The sequence below is a fragment of the Tympanuchus pallidicinctus genome, unplaced genomic scaffold (assembly GCF_026119805.1).
Source record: "Tympanuchus pallidicinctus isolate F22 unplaced genomic scaffold, pur_lepc_1.0 scaffold5, whole genome shotgun sequence".
NCBI lineage: Eukaryota > Metazoa > Chordata > Aves > Galliformes > Phasianidae > Tympanuchus > Tympanuchus pallidicinctus.
This window is the reverse complement of record NW_026294769.1, coordinates 65,107,163-65,129,051: the sequence shown is the minus strand read 5'-3', so window position 1 is coordinate 65,129,051 and position 21,889 is coordinate 65,107,163. Positions and strand designations below refer to the sequence as shown.

Sequence of the window (21,889 nt, the reverse complement as noted above, 5' to 3'; positions counted from 1 at the left end):
CGGTGGTAAAGGGCGCTGTGAGGGCCAGCTGGCTGGGATGGCATTCACCCAGCAATGCTCCTGCTTTGGAGATAGAGGGGTCAGGGAAGGGCTGCGAAGCGCTGGCATGCTGCTTTCAAGATATCAAACCCAGTTTTCTTCACACCTCTCAGCTAGGAATAGGTACGTGCCAGGGAACTAATCCAGGCAGCAGAAAGGCTAGAAAAGCAACAACACAGTCAGTTTGACTGAAGGGATTAAGAAGAAATGTTAAATCTGCAACCCAATAGTTGGGATCTCTTATCTCGCATACTTCCCATTCAGCAGTACCCTGTCTGTGGATAGGGAAGAGATACACTGTCACTGAATATGTCAGCAAAGAGAAATGACAGCAGGAACGCTCGCTGCATTCAGAGCTGGACTCCCTTGTAATCAGTTTCCCCCAAGCATTTGTTTTTCTGCTTCTTACCTTTCATCTGGCATTGTGGGTGTTGGAATAGCTGTGGGTGGAGGGTGGAATAATTCATCCCAAGGACCGCTGCCGTCCTTACACAACGGTGTTGTTCAGATGACTCGAAGAGCTGAAGTATCTTATGGAAAGACCCTCACACTCACTTTGGGGATTTGGATCAAAGGGAAGATGGGCAAGGGAAGCCACCCGAGTGTGTCTTCCAGTGGCAGCCTTGGAAAAAAGTTGAAAAGAAAATGAATAAAATAACAACCATCCAAAATGGCAGTTTATTTTTGTTATTTTTGCATAATGGGATGAAGAGAGACTCTTGGGAGCAAATCACACAAATAATAAATTTATTTTTCTCAGTATTTGATGTTGAATGAAATATGCAGGACTGCCTTCAAAGTAAATATTTGTGAGAACCACAGATGAATTGCTCTCATTTACCTCGCAAAGCAAGGTTGTCCTTGTTACGTCCTACCGCCTGGAGCTGCCCGGTGCTGGGAGGCATTCCTCAGAAGCAGGCCTCCACACCAGCTATTCTATTTCCCCTCGTTTGTTCTTTTCTCTGTTTACTCACATTCTTTGGAGGGACGAGGGATGCTTTTCATTTTTGGAAACTTCTGGCCATGCCTTTGAGCCTGTGGTTTCCTGAGCAATGTCTCCAGCAGCCGGAGCCTTCGGTGGTTGCGCATTTTCTGAACAGCTGCTGGCGGCAGACCCGGGCTGACAGCACATGAGCCTTAAATCTCTTTCCATTACATTAACGGCATTTCCCTCAGAGGCAGGACAGCCATGTGTCTAATGGAATGACACATTTTTCAGCGCTGTCAGTCCTTAAATAACAAATAAGTAAATTAATAGAGAGCAGGTGAACATTTCTTAGGAAGAAGGTTTAATGTAACTTCGCCATTTGATGCTTTGCCTCTGGCATAACTGCCTCTTCATAAAAATCTGACATCATTCGTTCAGTTGCCTCTCGTAATTGGAATTATTTGCTGCTTTTCAGGTGTGTTAATTATAAATGACGTTACATGAGTCTAATACAGGCTAGAATTAGGATATTCAGATTGACTGCAGGGAAAGAAAGCACATTTCGCTAGTAAACAGTGTAGCCTCCATCGACGTACGGTCTGTTGGCTGATGAATAGCTGAAGGAAAAACTTATTAAGATCGCTCTAGCTTCAGCTTCCAGTACAAATGGGTCTTTTTGAGCAGTGTAGATGGCTTCTGATGAAAGGCTGCTGTGGATGGAGCTTTTCATCAGAAGGTTTCAGTGAGCTTTCTACTGTGCATTCTCTGCCTTAATCCAGTAGTGCAGGTGTGAAACCACGTAGGCTGGAAAGCTGTGGTGTTGAGTAGAGGTTGATTTAGCTAAGCTGCTTTTGCTTGGCCTCTTGTGGACTGTGAGCCCATAACCTTTGTGTGAATCACCCCTTCTCCCAGTGAAGCTTTCCATTCCAAAACCAAAAAGTCAGCAACAAGAACCCAGCAGCCATCCCTATGTAATAAGCGTTTTGGAACAATGCAAATCAGCTTTTATTACAGCATATTGCTGAAATGCTGTCAGTTGGATTGAAAAGGCGCATTAGAAAATTCATGTCCAATAAACTGATCCCTGGGCAGAAGTAAGGGCTCTTGGCAGTGCATTCCGTGGGATAACTGCTGGCTGCAGTTGGGAGCGAATGCAGATGAACTTTTTCTGCTGCAGTTTACTGCAGGATAGGTGGCTTATAAGGGCGTAGAGGCGATGGCGTGAAATGTAGGTTTACAGGAGCTCATGCAGTTGTGCTTTTGGGAGACGTTTAAATGTGCAGCAGGGGAGTTGCAATGTTTGCATCCTTTCCCCTTTGCTTGTTAAACTACAAGCTGTGAAGAGCTCTGAGAAAACCTGGAGAGACAAGACTTGATCATTTGAGTTGCTGCTGCAAAACTCAAGTGCTTTGAGTGGATAGCTGTCGGTATTTCACGGAGGACCTTCATCCTGCTGCTGTTCTCCCCGAGGCTGCAAAGTGTATGCAAGTGTTTCAGGGTAAAATTGAGTCCTCTGCATCCTATGAAGCCTGGTGTTCTCCCAGCACAGTGCTTGCCCTTAACCTTCAGCTTTTAGCAAAGCTGCCTGTTCGCATGATGATGCACTTTTGCATGATGATTTTTTGGAAAGTATCAGATACTTTGTCCTATCTTGAAGTAGGTCAACCATAAATTTAATTGATTAACTTTGTAGCTAGTCAATTACATTGATTTACTCGTGTCAGGGTGACATACTTACCAACTGTATTGGTGTACTTCTATGTGGAGAAGTTGCAAAAAGCTTTGCTGGGCAGAACCTCCATGGGAAAATCCAAAGTGGCCAGAACATAAATGTTCAAGGGAACAGGAAAAGTGAATGAATGCTGTTGAAACCTTTTTGCCAGGAGAATTAAATTTCTAGCTAAATATCTGCCTTCATTGTATGGTGACAATTCCATAGTGTTACTGGTCAGTATTTTGGTAAAAAAGAAACCTTGAAATGCCACACAATTTGTCTAAGGAATTGCTGCAATATAGCATTTGAGAGATCAGTTCTTTGGAAAGTCAAGCAGCAGCTGTGTGTTTTTACTGGAAGGCTGAATTAGCTGTAACAGCCTGTTCGTGGTGTTGAAGAACACACAGTGTATTATAGACCATCGTTCCAAAGCTGCCATGAATTATCCATGGAAAAGTGCCCTCAGATAGGAGCCCCTTGATGGCTAGTTAGTATAATTAATACAAACATCTTACTGCAGCTTTACATTTTGGTTTAGCCACTCCTCAATTTGAGAAGAGTCTTGGGACTGCCTGGGTTTCAATTATCTCCCTGATGCTTGAGGTGGGGTTTTAACTCAACATTAATCATGTTCCTCGAGGGAAATCCAGACAGCAAGCAGTGGTTAGGGTTGCGCAGACAGCATGAATTGCCCCGAACATCAGAACCCAAAGTAAATCCACCCCTGAGGAGTTAGAGATGCTCTGCTGCTTGCTTGCCATTCCAGAGAGGGCTTTTCTTAAGGTCCGTGTGGGATGTTGCAACTACAGAGTTTTCCTGGGCTTGTGCTCAAATGATTTGTTTAGAAAATTACAGAATAGTTTGATTTCTTAAATTGTGGTACCTTTCTGCTTCTGAAGTTGGCTGTGCTGCAGTCATGGTAGTCAAATAAGCCTTTGCTGTAAAAACAATGACATTAAGCAATTTTTTTTTTTGCTTCAGCTTGATGCTCTCTCTTTAGGACTGTTCAGAGGTGACATTCAGAAATTGCTGTGAAATTGAGCCCTTGGGAAACACGTAGGGCATTGTTTTCAAGAACCATATTAGTTCTGGAGAAAGACCAGGTGGAAGATGGAAAGGAATTTGAGGACAGGGCAGACAGAGCCCTCCCATGTAACGAGCAGAAGCAGCAACTTCATCCAAACCCCTAGTCATAGATCAAATCATGGGGTGCATCGTGTACCCTGTAGCATTCCCAGCCTAACACTTCATTTGTGCAGTATATCCCCGTATGCTATTAGTGATGCTTAGAATTACTGCTGTTTTCTGTTCAGGATGATGATGCAATGCTGGAGTGGTGGCGCTTGAAGTTGGGCAGGGAACGTGTGGAGCACACTGGGCAAAGAGGGGAGCTTGTGAGTGTGGAAAAAGGGATGGAAGCAGTGCCTGGCAGCTTGGAGTTAACTTGAAGGATGTGTTGGCTTTTTTTTTCTGTCAATGGTTGTAATTTCCAAACCTCCTTCCAGTTTTCTTGCATCGTTTCACAACTAGGAATATTTCAGCTCTGGCTTCTACGACTATTTATGTTATTTCTGGAGGCAAATGTGCTGGATATTTTTGTGGTTGATTTTGCTTCGGAAGGTAGCATTATTGTTGTCCTTCATGCTAAGAAGCTCCTCAGGGTTCAAACACAGGAATACGGGTAAGATCCAGATAGTCTGCATGTAAACAGCAGAGCACACACCCATCTGGGGAGGCATCCTTACGCTGCAAATGCCTTTGCTTCCAGACCCTGTGGCAATACAGGCAGGTATTGATATCTTCTAATAGACAGAGCAGGACAGCTTAATGCTGGCTTTATGGCCCTTCTTTCAAAAGCGGAAATTGAGTTGGTCTTACCATGACCAGGTTTTCATGTGGAGCTTCCATTTGCAGAGCTGTTTCTCACTGTACTTTATCAGCTGGAGCCAGATCTTATTAAAACCCAAACAGAGTAGCCAGCTCTGACTATTAGCTTAATGGTTTAATACCAGCTTCTGTGTGAAGCAGAAGCAGCAGGTTATTTAAAACATGTAGGTCAGATTGGATTGGTGTTTTCCAGTGAGATCACGTAACAACATTATTTTAACTCTCAAATACAGCAGATACACCTGTACACCTGTTGCAGGATCTCTTTTTTTTTTCTGTTCCCCTTTGTTTTTAGAAGTTCTATTGCAAAGTATGCTGTAAACAGATTTTTATTATTTCCAAATGTGGCATTACCACACTGCTTCAGCTTGCTCTGAATTTGCAATAGTGTTTTTGATGTGAATATTCTGCTGCAGTTCATTCACCCCCGGGTTTAAAATGACAGCATAAACAAATTGGAAAGCCCACCCCAATTTTTGTTCATGTAGGCTAGTAGCTGCAGAAAATAGATGGTCTAAATAGCTTGGGTTTCTAATTATTTCTTCAAGAATATTACTTGCAATTTGAGATGCTGGGATATTCTATTGTTCTAAGAGTGGTTTCCTATGCAATAGATCTCCTGCTTTATGGAGAAACTAGACTTTCTTACGAGGTGTTTCTGTGCAGGTAGGGCTGTTCGCTGTAAAACTCAAAAAGGATCCTTAAATATTTAGGACAGCCTGTTTCCTGACATGATGAAATCCTTAGCTGCATTCTGTAGGAAGAGAGGAAAAGGGCAACATTTACATACAGAAAGGAGATGGATACCCATCTGCAGGAACCTCGGCACTGCAAAATAGGTGCCATTAACAATCCGCTTTAGACTAAACTAAAGGCTGACAGAAAACTACCACTGAAACTCAGGCAGGTCTTACTACAAATCTCTCTGCTGCTTGCTTAGTTGCTGTTAATTGGTTTGGTAATTGGCATGACAGCTTTTTGCAGGAGCAAGCAGGTCACTATTCTGGAAGCTGCTCTGTGTGTTCTTGCCATTTAGCTGGCTGCATTTAATATTGCGGTTAACAGAAGCGAGGGGTGGGCAAAATGCAGATTTGGGGAATTCTGTAAGGATGGGGACAGGTAGCAGGGTGAATTTTATCAATCTAAGCAAGTGACAGTTGTTACAGGCTGCTTAAGCAGGTTCAAAATACATAACACATTTAAAAAATAATTCTTCGGATTCAGAATAATAAAGATTTTCTGTGAGAGAGCAGTGAAGGAAAACTGCAGCACCCTTGGAGGAAGGAAACAGATGGCAGGAAGAGCTTCCAGATATTTGACAGGCTGCAAGAGATTTAAATGCAGGCAGTGACAAACGGGCACAAGAGATTGTTTTTTTGCTGCAGCACTTGTGGTTCTGTCTCAATAAAATGTGTGATATGCTGTATGTTTGCAGTGTCCAGGTTTTGTGCCCTCTGCACCTTGGTGGTCACTGTGTACCTGCTTGTGGGCAGAAAAGTGTTCGGGAGGGATGAGTTGCTTGCCATGAAGAATGGAGTTCCTGCATGTGACTAATAGCAGGACTTAATGTTGGGTAACTGCAAGTGAGAACTGAAAGTGTGTTTAATTCTTACATCCAGGTTATTCCAGAGCATGTGGCAGAAATGGCTGTATGAGTCTGGTTTAAACAGAAATAGTAATAATTATTAAAAAAAAAAGTGTATCTCCATGCATGTACATGAATCATCCCTACACTTCATCTATTCTTAATGCTCAGGAGCCTTGCTGGGGACAGAGCAGATAGCAGCTGGTATTGCACGCTCTGCTGGCAGCCTGCACACAGACAGCTCCCTTCCTGCAAACTGGCACGTTTCATGTTATCAACTGTAGCAGATAATAGATTAATGCACAGTGAGGAGATGATACAGCTACTGATAGGAGCTGGGTAACTAAGCTTCCGTGAAGCTGTTTGAACCCAGACGATCACAGGTACAGGACACTGCTGTGCTCCACCCCAGGCTGAGCTGCTGTGCAGTTGTGGGATGATGGCTGTGCTGAGGCAAGGCCAAACCTTCAGGCCCTGGCACAAAGGAACAGCTCCACAGAGTTACTGAAGCACGATTTCTAACACTCACAAAGGTTTCTTTCTAGGAGTTCATAAAGTGCTTGTATGGGGTGGTTTAGCCTTTATATACCAGAGAGCTTTTTTTCCTTTGCTAAACCATCCTGTGGCCTGTCAGGCATCCTGAATGAGTTTGCTCTGAGCCATGGGGCAGGGTGTGATGTTGGAAATCAGCTTTAGGAGGAGCTGCTTTATTTCCAGGCTGCATGGGGAGCTTTGCGAGCTGCCTACGTGACCAGGGGCAGCTAAGTAAGCAGGTACTTAACCATGAGCAAGCAGTGGAAGGAATGCAGACTCGGATAAATGACTTTGGGGTAATCTGTAGAACAGGAAAAGCAATTAAACTGAAAATTATCTGCCTGGGCTTAAGGATCTGTGCATTCTTGAGGTTCTTGTTTTTGCTGCTATCTTCTGACTAATGGTGCTGTGCTACCTAAAGTGGGTGGTTTCACGTCTAGTCCTCATTGTTTGCAAGCAAAACTTAATGGCTTATAGTGCTCGGGCTGAGGTAAAGCCAGGGAACATATAGATGAGATGCCTTGCCTCGAGTTCCGGACGTTAACTCTAGAAAATATGGCTAGAAGGGACTTAAGGAAGCCAGAGCCCATCTGAATTAGATGCTTTTAGCCCCATGCAGGACGAGATCCTGTCAGTGGTGTAGAGCAGCCCCATAGGGAACATTTTTGGGACCCCTGTCCTGAGTAACTTAAGCCTCTCGGTGCTACAGCTATTTATGTATGAATATGGTAGCTGTCTTGTAACAGTATAAAAAGCCCTGAGAAACTGCTCCAGTTCTGCAAAGTCTCAATTTAAGGAGAAGGCTACATGGTTGTGTCCTCGCTTGACTGGCTGATGTAATATTAGACTGGACTGTTGGAAGAATTGGATGGAGCAACCTTGGTTACACCAATGATCTGCTATTGAGATAAACTGCTCTTCAGCCTCTGATTGAAAAGGTCACAAGATAAAATCTGGTTATTTGCAATGTGCCTTGTTGCTTTCTTCTTCTGCGGTGGCCAAATTTTATGTTAGCCTGTAGCAATTGCATCCCATAACAGAATTAAGCATCCTGATAACTCTTCTGTATTCAGCATGCTCCTGGAGGGTAGGTTACTGCAGCCAGAGCTTGCAGTGCAAATGCAGAGATTTTGCATTTTGGCTGGGAAGTGTAATGACAATGCTTTAAGACTTAGTTGCCATTGTTCTGCATGTTTTAATTTGAGTTGCTCAGGTTAGGTAACTCAAAGGGCTGTACTCAGGGGAGGGTTCCATTCTGTCTGCTGTGTCTGCATAGGCAAATGGAGTTGCTTTTTAAGTGCATGGCAGCAGTTCACATGGAGCTGAGGGTGAGAGAATGTGTTTCACCTGTAGGAATTACAAGGTGCTTGGATTGCTCTCCAATTTAGTTTTTCGACAGATCCAGTTTTGCTTCAGTATCCATTCAAACAAGGGAAGGAGTAACCCATCAGTGCGAAATAATGCTAGCATATTGGAAGCAGCTATTTTGTGTGCCATCTTTTTCTAGCCTGGAAGAAGGAAAAGTAGGGGAGTCATTATGTGTTCCTTCATGTGCAATAGAGATTGCAAACAACATATTTAGTCACACCAGGACTACAGTTAATCCTATAGGTCACATCAAAGGAAGTCTATAACATTGAAGTTGCACTCCCCAGCTTTTGCCTTGAAGGCTTGTCCACTCACTGAGCCTGTAATCTGCCTTTGCAGTGCTTGCTATGAAGAGCTGCCTGCAAGAATTGCCAGTCTGCTTAGTGTGAAGCCATGAAACCGCCAAGAAAGGTCTAGGAGCATTCACCTGCTTAGTCACGGGGCAGGGACGTACAGCTATCCATCGTCCTCCCTGTCCATCTGCATCCCCACATACCTGGAGAGACACAGATTTTGTTTTTCAGAAATGAAACTGCCGTGTGATCCAGGCAGAAACCTGTTGCCATTTATGCCAAAATGGAATTCCTGCCTGCTTTTGTTTTGTCTCCTTCTGTGTTTGTATTGGCTTGGCATTTTCATATTTTGCATCTAATGTCAGTATTTGTTTCTGGGAAGGAATTTTTACTTATAGTTCAATTTGTACAATTTGTTCGTTTAAACTTGTTGGCAACTTTAAACCGCTGCAATCTGTGTCATATGCTGGTATCAGTCCTGCTATTACTGAGACATGCTTCAAAAGTAAAACATGGCTATCAGGCAGGGAATGTTTTTATGAAATAGTTGGGAGTATTTTCAGTTATAATAATATTTGGGAATGCTTTTGAGCTATTTGGTTTTTAGTGTTTAATAAATGTAGGGTTACTTTGGCTTGTACTGAGTCAAGATTGTACAGTGCAGAAGCCAGAGAAAGCTTTTTTCCAGCATATCCTTACAGTGTACAACCATGATAACAGTACTGATCTGATAGGCAACAACTAAAATTTACATATCAGCAAAAGCTGTGAGGAAAGACAGACTTGTGTTGTAAATGACAGAATGAGTGGGTAATTCATTAGAGGAAAAATCATGATGGTATGTGTAGTGAATTTAGTGAATTTAGCAGATGAGGGGTGACATGGAGACTGGTGGGCTGATGTGAGTCTGGAGACTTGATGGCTAAGGGTGGTCTGTGAGGGTCAAAATAGTGCAAAAATGGGAGGAATGCAAAAATGTTAAGTGCATTGGTGAAGCTAAAGCAGGGCAAGCGAGTATGAACAAAGCAACGGTATGTTTACTGAAGAGGAGGCAGTTAACTAAGATGCCATCTGGAAAATGATCATGTTTGCTGTTTTTCAGAAGGAATCTGTGAAGCCTGAGCACATGCAGAACAAAACGATGTAGAGAAAGGGTTAAGTGGAAAGCAGGGCCCATAGCTGGGGCTGTGGGGCAGGTGGCTGCGTCTGCTCCCGCCAGGACGGGGGATGGAGCCGGGCTTCAGCCTGCCTTTTTTTGGCAGTGTTTCACTTCAAGTAATGCCTGAACATCATCAAATAAATGGAAGAGGTCCAAGTTGATTCAGACAAGGAACGGGACTGAAAAGAATAACTAATATGAGTCATCCATGTCAAGATGTTTAGTTTGTGTTTACATTTGAGAATGCTGAAAACAGATTTTCCAGGATTGAGGATACTGCACTTCTGCTGATCACAATAAAGTTATTTCAGTGGGAGTTTGTTCCCTCAGGTGGAAGATGAGCAGAGTGCAAAGAGCAGGAAGAGTGGGGACTGACGCCTGTAAAAAGCCAGAGGTGGAGAAATGAGAGGAAAGGCAGGAAGAGACTGAAGCACGAGAAACAAAGGGGAAACATGGCTGATGGCACTGAGAGCAGCCAGCAGGCCAGGGAAGGAGGAAATGGATTGCTGCATGTTATCTGGAAAAGGCAGCTATTTATGGCCTTAAGTTATGGCTTAGATTCATATAATATTTAGGGAATATTTCTGTATTTTTCATGATGAGCAGCCTGAAAGAGAATGCTGGAAATCTGCCATCTGTATAGAAACTTCTTTGCTGTAGATACGTGCCATGAAAGTGAGTGGGGCCGAAGTAAAGTCCATTAGCAAATTCCTTTATTGATGGGAGTGAGAGGTGAATGCTCTGGACCAGATGAGATACCCAGTTAAAAAATAAAAAGTGCTTAACTGTTGAATTCCTTTTCAAAAATTCAACAAGTAACACACGCCGGTTTCTCAGTGCCAGAGTCAGCTTTCCGATCTAAGAGGGTGTTGGAGAAAGGCAGTACAGGGTGTATTACAAAACTGGGGTTAGGATACAAGGAAAAGCACATACTTGGTGCTGAGTTGGCCAGCCATTGTTCTGAACTGGGGTGCACTGAGCTGTTTCTGTGGGTATTTCGTTGTGCAGTTTCCCATTCCTCTGAGCTTGTTCTGTGGTTCCAAAAACAAAACCTGGTGCAACTCATCTATCCAGCTGCAATGCTGGTAAATATATTAACTTTTACATCTGTTCAGAGAGCATGTGTATTTTCATAGGCTTTTTGAAAACATTCCCTGCCTTTGTTATCTCATCTCTTACCCAATTCAGACCAAGAATTTCACATAGGAATTCCTGTAATGAGATCTCCCTTGTGTGGATCGAAAGCTTTCATGCCCCAAACTTTTGGCTAGGTGATTCAAATCTCAGAGGACTCTGAAACCTGAGTGGTGATGAATTTGCTGCTTTCCTTGCTACATTGCTCTTGTTAAGCCCAACTTTCTTTGCAATATAGAAACAAGCATGAGAATTTGTACAACGTACGGAATGTTCACTTACACTGTAGTTTGGGAAGCATGCCCCTTCTGTTAGCTATTCAGACAAATCCTGGTGGGAAAGGGGCAGTGGTGGATGCATTCCGACTGCAGTGGGGATGCATACAGGCACGTACTGTGGCATCTTTGCTCTTGAGAACGAGAAGCCAGCTTCCTTGGCAGACAGCGGGCAGACGCAGGCCCAGCAGCTGAGTTGGGCCGTTGTGTGGCGGGGCTGAAAACAGGCTGTGTGTCCTGCTGTGATGCAGGGTACCAAATCCAGCAGTGCAGGCAAACTGAATTACTGTGCTGGGGGCTGCAGTGGTGTGATCGCTGCTCCAGTCGTGATCCTCTATGACTAGAGATCTTTCTGGATCAGCCACTGTAAATGAGGAACCACATTAGGCGTTAGACTTCACCTGGTATGTAGGCAATTATTTCATTCTGCTTTTCTGTAGTTAAAAGCGGTGGAAGTTTTCAGCCCTACTTTACTCCCTCAAAATAAGAACCTACATGGTTTGAATGGCTTGGTGGGTACCACCTGGGCAACAGGTAATTAATTGTGCTGCTTCCTACATGGTGACAGTTGCATATCTTGGATATTGTCACAGAAAAAGGTCCCTGGGAGCCGTTCAGGATGGTTGAACATGCAGTAAGTTTGCAGTCTGTTGAGAATGTCTGGTAGTGATGTCTCATATTTAAGTGTATGTATGTTTATTTCTGAGGCCGCCTGTTTAGGGTATGGTTTTGTTCTGCTAATCTGGAATGAGGTCTCTGGAACATAAAAACTCCCAAACAATCTTTACTGTAGAAATCGTGTATGATCATCACTTGTTTGGATTTCGCATATTAAATGTTTTTTCTTTCCCTTTTGAGTTTTGTGTAGCTGTGGTCTCACTATGTCTAGGAAGAGGTACATAGCTGTATTTATCCATTTTTCACAACAGCAGGAATAAAGTGCTAAATATTTAAAGCTCAGTGATGCTCAGGATAGATTCTGACTGATGTAAGTGCTGCAGAACTCCCTAAATCATTTATCTTTGAAGATGTTGTATGTGACATTTTAAGGTATTCAAGCTGTCCAGGAGAGCATAGCACAGAATATATAGGGCCTTTTGTTGGAGACTTCTGGCTTTCAGCCTCCTTGGACATCTGCAAGATCTGGCTTGTTTGAAGGCTACACTTGTCAGGTGAGTGTCAGTGGGCAAGGGAGAGACCCAGGAACCCCCATCTGTGTCAGAGGTGGTCACTCCATTTTATGGAAGAAGGACTTCACTGTTGCTGCAGGGTGCTTGGAGAAATGGCTTTTCTTTGCAAAGCTGCTTCTCTGGATCCCATTTCAGGTGTTTTAAATTCTGCCCTTAAAATTGTCTTCACATGTAGAAATCCTCTTGCTACTTAATAGTTTCAGCCTTTGAATGCTGGCTTTCACTTGATTTAAGTGAGTTGCATCAGATTTAAGCAGCAGTTAGTATGTTCTTGCTGGGCTGGCTCCTTTGTACATCTGGTGGCAGTGGCAAGTGTTGTAGCTGGCAGTGATGGTAACGAGGTCTGGTGGCACTGGTGGGGCTGTCTGGCAGTTGGAGAGGACTGGGTCCAGGCTGTGGGGCTTGGATCTGTCTTCGGCAGGGAATAAAAGCTGAATCACACAGAATAGGTATACTGACATATTGACTTGATCACACTAATAAGAAAGCTCCATTTTCTATTAACTGTATATATTTGAAGTATCTTCCTGTGCTTTCTCTCCCAGGAAAATATTTTTCAGATGTGTTTGTTGCAGCATCCCATTTTGTTTGCTTTTAAGTCTGTTTGATAACATGGGAGCAGTTTGCAGACTGTGCTGCGCATACGAGGATGAGGCAGAATGAAGTCAGCCGTGAGGATTTTCCTCTGGCTTCCCATTCTGAAGCAGCACATCTGTGGGGTCCTGCCCAAAACTGTGGGCTGGGTTTTGTACATGCTTGTTAACTTCATTACCCAGCCAGACAGCTGAAAGGAGGAGCTAATTAAAGAAAATAAATAGGTTAGGTAGGGAGTGGGGGAAATCCTCTGTTTTTTTGTGGCATGAGAATTGACACTTTTCAGATTGTTTAGGCCTTGTCAGAAAATGTTTTGTTCAGCTTTTGTTTTCTGTTGAATCCTGTGTGCTTGGTTAGCTTCTTTTCAAATTAAAAACAAAAACAAAAAAGCCCTCCATACATGGATTGAAAGCTTTATCTGTTTATCTCCTCATTAAAAAGACTGTCTATGAAATGTGCTGACAGTGCTTTTGCTCTCTTGCTTTCTATTCTCACCACATTTTCCATTGAAAGCCTCCTTTCTACTATTTCTGTTCTGCCGTAAATGGGACTTGCTGGTGGTGGAGGCTCTGGGCTCTGTTTCTGGCTCCTCATCAGCCATGTCCATGACTTTCAGTAGGAAGCCTCAATTCAGAGCGCCTGGAAGCCAGTTTGGGTGTATGTGCTAAACTCCTTGAAAGGCAGTTTTCAGAACCTCAAAGTTATGGTATAAAACACTGGAAAACACATATTGTGCATTCGTATTTTTGTAAGGGGCTGCATTTTGAGTCATGTCTGCTGAGTGTGCAGCCCGGGCTGGGAAGCAGAAGGTGGCGTCTGGTGAGAGATGAGATACTTAGGGAATGTGGGATTTCTGGAGCAGTTCAGCCTACTGCTGTGCTGTGCCATTTGCTTGTGCAAAAACCAGAGGTACATGGAGCATTCTGCCGCCAGAACCACTTGAGATTTCTCGTGGCCAAGTCCCCTCTCAACCATATCATTCATAGTGACGTTAATGGGAAATGACGGCAAAGAGATTTTGGTTATAGAAGAAGCTGGGAAAAGTAAACCTGGGGATAAACTCTGTTTATAGTAGTGTTACTAAAATTTTGTCAATACAAGCAATAAAAATGGGCGCTGTTAGCCCAGCAGCAATAACGTGAGGTCTGGGCTTGAGATGCTGGACCAGTGGTCTCCAGCCTTTGCTGGTCCCCGTAGTCATCGCAGATGACAGTTTGCTGAGCTGTAGCTGTAGCTTCAGTCTTGCTCAAGCAGTTCAGGTGAACTTCATACAAAAAACCTATGCAGCAACATGAATTTTGTGATATATGATATGTAGAGTAGACAGCTGCAGGCTCAATTAATCACCCCTCCATTTTATTTTTCCATTTTATTTCGTTTCCAGAAGTCTTCTGTAACTTCCAGATCCTCGTGGATGAGTGGCCTCTAGGGCTTGTTGACTTTGATGGAAATGCAGTGCATGGTCCTGTTCACACTGTCAGTGGTGCTGTACATGGCAGCCTTTGCTCAGTGCCTTTTTGGGAGGCCAGGCTGAGCTGCTAAGCTTCCTGCAGTGTCACCTAACTCGGGAAATTTTGGGTGCTGGGTGCAGCAGGCTGAGACTGCCTGAGCTCTGGGAGGCACAAGCGAGCAGCAGGCATGTATTTTTTTAAATGTGATTAAAGAGCAGGCTGTGCTGTGCTGATGGACTAATCACTTTATTTGTGAGCTAGTAGAATTGTTTCATGATCGTTGTCTCCCCTTCCCCTGTAAGTAGAGCAGCATGATGCCAGGTTCATCCCTGCTTTTTGGTACCTGGTTTGAAGCTTCTGCCATCTCACGTAGGTGACCGTGGAGTATTCTAATGAAGCTGGAGTTATTAAAAAAAAAATCTGTTACGTTTCAGGGATGTTTGGGCTTCATGCTTCAATAGTGCTAATTAGATATGTGACCCATTTTCATTCTGCTTTAGCTCCTGGGGATGGTGGAGTCTCATTATAAATACAAGGATAGAGAACGCTCCTGTTCCTTACCCTAAATAGCTTCTTCAAAACATGCCCGAAGGGCCTTAGGGTGTTTTTGTGTGGACACTGATTACGTTTTCTTTTCTTTAAATGGGGAAGCGGAACGGGGGTGGTATTTCTCTCCCCAGAAATGAATAATTGAACACTTTTTTTCTTTAATTTGGAAAAGCAAATCAAGGCCCTGCTGAATTTTAAGTTGCCTTGTTTTCATTGACAAGGGAATAAACTCAATTCTTTTTAAGCATAAAAATGCTTTAATATCACAGTAGCATCTCATTGCCTGATATTTTTAGGTAGCAGTCTGTGCAACCCATCTCTTCATGCAATGCACTGCCTCTTTGGCTGGATGCTGACAAAAGGCAGCAGCGACCGTGAGAGGTACTTGTAGAGAAATAGAGTGGCAAAATGCACACAGTGACGCAGAGCTGAGGCTGAAGGGGCAGAGAGCCCATCCCAGCAATGGCTCTCAGAAAGCTTTCGAGTTTTGTGCTCTTTTCAGCAGAATTCGTTTGTTTCCAGCAGATTGAGGGAAAGCAAACAGCCCCCAATGACTGCAAATGCCAGCCTCTCTTCAGGGAGAGCCCTGGCTGAGACCTGTGGATAAGTGTATCAAATAATATAAATATAAATATAAATGAATGTAATGTAACAGAGTGTTGCCAGGCAACTGTCAGAGGCACTCCAGTTCCCTCATCTCACATTTGCTGGAATGACCTCTTGCATTTCAGGCACCGTGCCTGCCCACGTACGAGATGGCTGCTCTCGTACTGGCAACTGCTCTCAATTGGCAAGTGCTGCTGGTTTTGTCTGGTGTGACGCTGCCGGGCCCTCCTGGGCATTTGTGCTATATTAAAGAAAATAAATGAAGAAATCAACGAGTAAAGGTGAAGATTACCTGGGTCCAGTTCTCAGCAGTATAGCAGGCTGTGTATGTACATAGCTGTGGTTCAGCTGTGTTGGCAGAATCAGTATGAAAGCAGGCAGAGGGTAGAACTTGTTGCTTTTGTTTTTAATGACTGCAGTGCGTGGCAAGGTAAGCTGGGTTTTACCTCTGATTTTGCTGCTTTAAAATCAATTTTGGCAGGCTGTGGCAGGGCTTTGGGGCAGGTCAGTGCAACCTGGGAACGTCCTCAGGTTGCTGTGCTGCCCTGGCAGCTCACTGGGCGCTGAGGGGCTGTGCTCACTGGTAGCCTGATCTGTGTGCAGCAAAGGATGAGGTTAACCTTTTCTGTTTGCTGAAATAACCTTTTCAAAAGCTGTGTTTGTCAGGGTGAACGTAACTTCTACATTGTAATTGTGGGTGACATGACTAGATTTTGGGCAGCTGTTTTATTGCTTGTATTGTATTCCTATTTGGAGCATGTTAGGTGCTGCAATCTATCCCCACCATGAGAAAGCTGCTATCTGAAAATCAACAGTGTACAGCAGGGTGAAAAGGGCTCCATGTAGGAATTAGTTAAGCTGCAAACCTTCCATTATTTAAGCCCTCATTCTCTTAATTCACGGTGAACATGCAGGACTGCACGCAGTGAGCAGTGGTTAACACGTTTATAAGCCTTTGAAGATCAGAAACAAACTTACTTTCATTTTGAAAAAGGCGTTCAGTTGTGTGATGCCTCATTGCTAAGTATTCCTCAGAAAATTTTAGTGGTATGTCTCAGATGTGGCCTTTAGTTATTTGTTATACTGTAGTTCTTTATCAAAAATCCATTTGCATGGTTTTCCTCATCCTTACAGTTTGTTTTTCTTAACCGTGCTGTTCTCATTTTTCTCTTGCACATCTTTATCTCAGATATTTAAGCTATTTTGGCTTACTGTGGAGTTGAAAAAGGAAAAAGCAGTAACAGAAAGTAACTTTGATGATTTTCCTTGCATAGAAATGTTGAATAGCAGTCAGCTGCTGCCAGAGAAGATTCAGCAGCATCCTGTCGGTGGCTTGTTGCAGCAAATGTACTGCTCAGCACCTGCTGATATACCAACTTGTCCTTGCAAGGAGTGAGAAACTGCTTTTGCAGTGATGGGTTCACGGAGATGTTCCAGTGCGTGTACATGGAGCCCATGTAGTCCCTGAGAACAGCCTCGGCTTATTGCGATGCAGCAGAAGGCGTCTTTCCCACTTGCTCTGAAGGGAATGCAGCTCTCGTCAGGCCCTAAATGCTGCTCTGTTTTGCTGCATTCCACTGAAGATAGCGACTGGGACTTTCTCTTGAGAAGAAAAACAGAGAACACCTGTTGCTGCTGCCGTAGGCTGAAAGACAGCTGGTGCCTGAGCAGTGCGGCTGTACGGGAATCCTGCATTCCTGCCTGCAGAACGCATAGGCTTGTAAGGTCCTGCTCAGGAATGGCTTCAAAAGAAAGCTTGTCACGAATAAAAATGGCGCATGTTCTGTGACATAACTGAATGGAATAGACACGAGGAGGCTGTGTTATCTAGGAATTTTCATGGAAGCTGGTGGTCATGTCCTGGAATTTTCAGTCTTCAAATTTAAACTCACCAACTAAATGTTTTCAAATCGTGTACGTGTAACTGGTGAACATTCCTTCTTCTGTGGGACTGAAGCATGAGGGCTTTCTGAGGAAAAGATTCAAATGAAATTGCAGGTATGTGTGCAGGATTTTGCCCTAAGTAAGATCATGAATGTCCAGGTATGTTACTGAACTCAGGCTTAGACAAGCACTCAAGAAGGTTAAAACGTGCGTTTAATATTAAAATAATATTTCAAGCTAGATAAAACCAACTATTTTCAAATCTCTTGGATTAATCCAGACAGAGTAAACATCTTAAAGTAGCACACTTTCCTACAATAACTTCGTTCTGCAACCAGGCACACAAGGAGAATGCATGGCTTGAAGCATCTCAATAAGGTTTTGCTGCTCCACTGATTGAAAGAGAGCAGAGGGACCCCTGTAGACACCTGAAGAGGCTGTTGGCACCCATTAACAAATGGTTGTTTTTGAAGACTGTGTTGTTACAGAAGAACCATTTCAGCATGTTGATCTGCAGAAGATGCTTTGTTTCGCTGTCTGGCCAGATGACTGGGTGCATTCTCTGGAGTGGGGATCATCATGTGCCAGTAATTGCAGTTAAATGAACATGGCTAGCTCTCAGGCAAATGAAACCTAATTTGTCACAGCTGTCAGAATGATCATGTCATGTTTGTTGCCTTCAGGAGCAGTTCTAGGCTGCAAATCCTGTTACGATCCCAGCTTTTTCCTGTTAAATACTGTGCAGCATGTTTGCTGACCCTGTTATTTATCTTTGTTTTAATTTTTAAAGGCAAACATACCCATTCTGTCTCTTATATAAGCTGGGGTTGAACTTCTGTGAACCTTAGTCATGTGGGCTCGAGCTTGTTAATTTGGTGTACTTCAAGGACTTGAGCAGGGCACTAATTGGAGGGCTTGCATACAACAGTAGATTTGCTCACAGATTCATACGGTCAGGGTTTTGGAAATCATGCTTCAAATCAGCTTGTAAGGAGCAGTCCTCCCAGGCTGAACTGAACGTGCGGTTACACTTTACATCATCAGCTGCAGACAAAAGAAGCATGGCAGCTTTGAATTTTGTATTTGTGCCAGCAGGAAATACAGTGAAATAACGTAAGCTCCCATTATTAATAGCAAAAAACAATGCAGTAAGGTGTAGGCCTCCTGAAATCCCCCTTAGTCATAATTTCAGTATTTATTTACCTTTCTTTGTAGATTAACAGATTGAGTCTAAATTGGATGGAGCTAGTTCTGTTCTGCAAAACAAACAAATGCTAATTTTTGGATGTCAAGCCTGAGGGAGCAGAGAAATTTCCTGCTCTATTCTTCTTCTAAAAAAGGAAACAAGATTCAGAAAACACACTTGGATCTCTGAAAAGCCCGTAAGGCTGTCTGACTTCTGCAGCCTTTGTGCTGGTGGCTGCAGTAGGGCTGGTCACGGAACCCACTTCTGCTCTTGACGTGGGTCTGCCATGCTGCAGGCTTTGCCTGGCCTCTCCTGCAGCAAAAAGAAAACAGCTTCTTCAGGGGTTTGTTTCCATACATTTTATCTCCAGTTCCTGTTAGATGACACAGACTGGCATGCAGGTATCCCTTTCATTAAAAGAAACTGCAGCCCCCGATGCTTGGTGCTTTTAAAAAGAAGTTTAATCTTCCATAATAGCTACATGACAGTTTAATTGTTGATAAAAGAAAAACAAAAAGTTACACATCTGCTTTTGTAGATTGTGGGGACACAGCATTACAGATAAACGATATGAGCTTTATTTTAATGATTTATTGCAGCTCATTTCTTCGTTTTATTGCAGCTTTCAATCTCTTATTATGCAGCTGTCTGGTTTCCCCAGAGAATGGAAGACTAGCCCAGAGATATAAATCTCTGTTAATGATTTTAAGTAGCTATCTATCTATATATAATAGGAATCATCTTTTTTTTTTTTTTCTTTGCCCTGGGCATTCAATCATGGAATTAGGAGACGATAATCAATAATCCCTCTTTGGTTAGTGCTGGGGCTAACCAGCTTTCCTCCAGCCCCTCACTCTCTGCCCTGTCTCGCTGTTCAGCATCTGGAGGTTTCCAGCTGAAGAGGTCTCTCAAGACCTTGGAGGAGCTGGACATTAGCCAGGATACTCCTCACGTACCATAGTTTGTGTCTGAACTGGCTGTGGAGGGGCCCTTTACGTTATGGAAACAATATGTAGACCTCAGAATTAATGTTTCCTTCTGCTTTTTTTTCTAATGAGCCTGGATGAACTCCCATGATTGGAGTACAGGTCCAGCAAATATATGGATGGATGGAGAAGACAATTATGGCTTTGGTATCTTTTGTTTTGCTCTGTGTGCATTAAATCCTAGTGTGCCTAGCCATTGGTTCATCGCAAAATTAATGATTGGGGAGATGAATTATGGCTTCAGTGCTCCGTAGTTGTGCTTTTCTGTTTAGATGGAAACACTGGTAGTGACCGAATGTTGCTCCATCTGTAGCTTATTGAAGAATTGTGAAAATAAATTTGGTTACTGTCCTCTTCCTTCTGGAGAATGTTCCCAGCAGGGAGGCCAGTGCCTAAGTTTGCTTTAAATGGAATAATGTCTGCTTGTGAACTGAAGCTAAGGACACTCCTACAGGTCAAATGATGTGATGCTGTTGCTTCCATACAGGAACAAGACAAAGACTCGTGAAGCACAGCAAGTTTGTACTGTACAAAAGGACATGGTGCAGTGGTGTGGGGTTTGCCAGAAGGTCACTCACCAGTACTGTTTCTAAAAGGCAACTGCAATATGCAAGATTGCAGAGAGCTCATATGTGTTCCATGCTGTAAGTTATGAAAATTTGCTGCAGTATCTCTTATAGCCTCATGAGAGACAGGAGAGACATTGAGCATGCCATGCAGAGGAGTCAGGTTGTGTCAGAAGCACGGTCCTTTTGTGTGGAAATGGCACAGTGAGGCTTAGCTTGACGTATTGCTTGTTGCTTCAAGTGCTTACCTTGGGACTCCTCCCTTGTTTCCACCCAGTGTGGCCAGTTTTGGAATGAACATGAACTGGGGACGTCTAGAAGTAGAAGGTGGAATTCTGCTTGATTTGTCATAGCACTGAATGAACTATTATCATCTGCTTAAAGGCATGTGTGGACAGCAAATCGGGTATTGTTATGATTCATGATGTTACACTGTGAGACCTAATAAATCTTCTTACATCCGCCTCATACTTCACACACTTACTGTAGCCACTGGAATTTATTCTCAGCTCTTTTTTATTTTTGTTTTTTGAGTTGCTATGCTTCTGTTAAATAGAATCAGTAAGAGACTCCCTCCTGAGTTGGAGTTTTGCTTGGATTGTTATCTTACATGACTCTTCTTGAACCACTTTTTCCTTCCTGAGTTAACATACATTTGCCATTTTCAGAAAGTCCGTGAGTACTCATGAGAAGAGGACCTGCCTGTATCTTACATATCTGTCCATACCTTATTTAGCCCCTGTTAGGGATCTGCACGTGTTTTGTTCTGTGTAGTCAAGCCTAAGGAAAAGAACTTGAACTGTATGTTTATATAAGGTAAATGAACCTTTTTGTTAGTTTTTATGATCTTGAGTATGCAGTTGTTGTGTATACAGTGGGTTACATTCACAAAGCTTAATTCCTGAAATAGGGATGTGTTACAGGTAGTTAGAGGAGTATGTGTTGGTTTGACAGTATTGGTACCACTTTCTGTCTGTAGCCTAAATTATAATAAGTGGTTCTTACTAACCTGAAAAATGAAGATGCTTTGTTCCTGAGGATGGAGAGAAGCAGAAATAAACCAGCTCTACAGAAATTCATTGGATGATTTCTCTGTCCTCTTTGCACCTGGTGGGGAGTATCTGAGGTTGGCGCCTTGGATGTGGTTGAGACCTGAAGAACCTGAAACGGAGCTGCACTGCTGGTGGCTCCTGACCTTCCCCTGGCATCAGCTTCATTTTTAAGCAAGTCTGCTTAAAATCCCAATGTTGCTGTATCTATAATGATTTCTCTGTTTTTGGAGGATGGAGCAAGGTTGTTTCAGTGCAGCTGCAGTCTGTTTGAGCTGGAAATGGTAATGTGCTGGCTGGAGTTACTCACATCGGGATCTTCTGGAAGGGCTTTTAGAAGTGTTGCACCCGCCTGCTAGGAGGGCACATCTTCCATCTGCTCTGCTGTGGGGTGATGTTGCGTGGTGATGACCCCCATCAAGCTGGTGGTTTGACACTTAATGTGCTGCTGACTCATTAGCAGGAAGGCAGACTGGGGAAACACTCTGCCTGCTGGTAGATCATAGCTGGTAGTCAAACTGTGGTGGCAACCTGCAGTGTTGTCTGGCTAGGGTGCACCTTACCTGACTTTAAAAACAAAAAGGCCCTGAAATGGATAGGAAGATATCTTGCAAAACTGATCAAGGCTGCTGAAGCTGGTGGGTAGGGAGCAGTTGGGTTTTCAGAGTACAGTTTCTTTGTTTCATCCTTCCTGCCTTTCTCCCCATGAGCTGCCCAGAAATTTGAACAACCCCCATGGCCCCTGACCTTATGTTGACACAGACTAAATTATTCTCATCCATTGCTCCTCTGTTGTCTCCTGTGCTAATTGCTGCTAGGCAGATCTACCCTCTGGTCTGATTTCTAAATTCATCCAGGAGGCTGAGCAGCTTGGAGAATCTGCTGTAAACATGCCTTATCCGGCAGGCAGTA

General features: G+C 43.5%; 1 protein-coding gene across 18 annotated transcripts in view; it reads left to right on the top strand.

Annotated features, from left to right (window-relative positions):
- MTSS1 (MTSS I-BAR domain containing 1) overlaps positions 1-21,889 on the top strand; it is a 117,493-nt gene that overhangs the window by 45,522 nt on the left and 50,082 nt on the right. The window contains exon 1 of one of the 18 annotated variants that reach the window (XM_052704824.1): positions 17,215-17,304. The exons of the other annotated variants lie outside the window; for them this stretch is intronic. The gene's annotated coding sequence lies outside the window, so the exon portion shown is untranslated. Of the gene's footprint in view, positions 1-17,214; positions 17,305-21,889 lie in introns of those variants that run through there. 18 annotated transcript variants of the gene reach the window in all.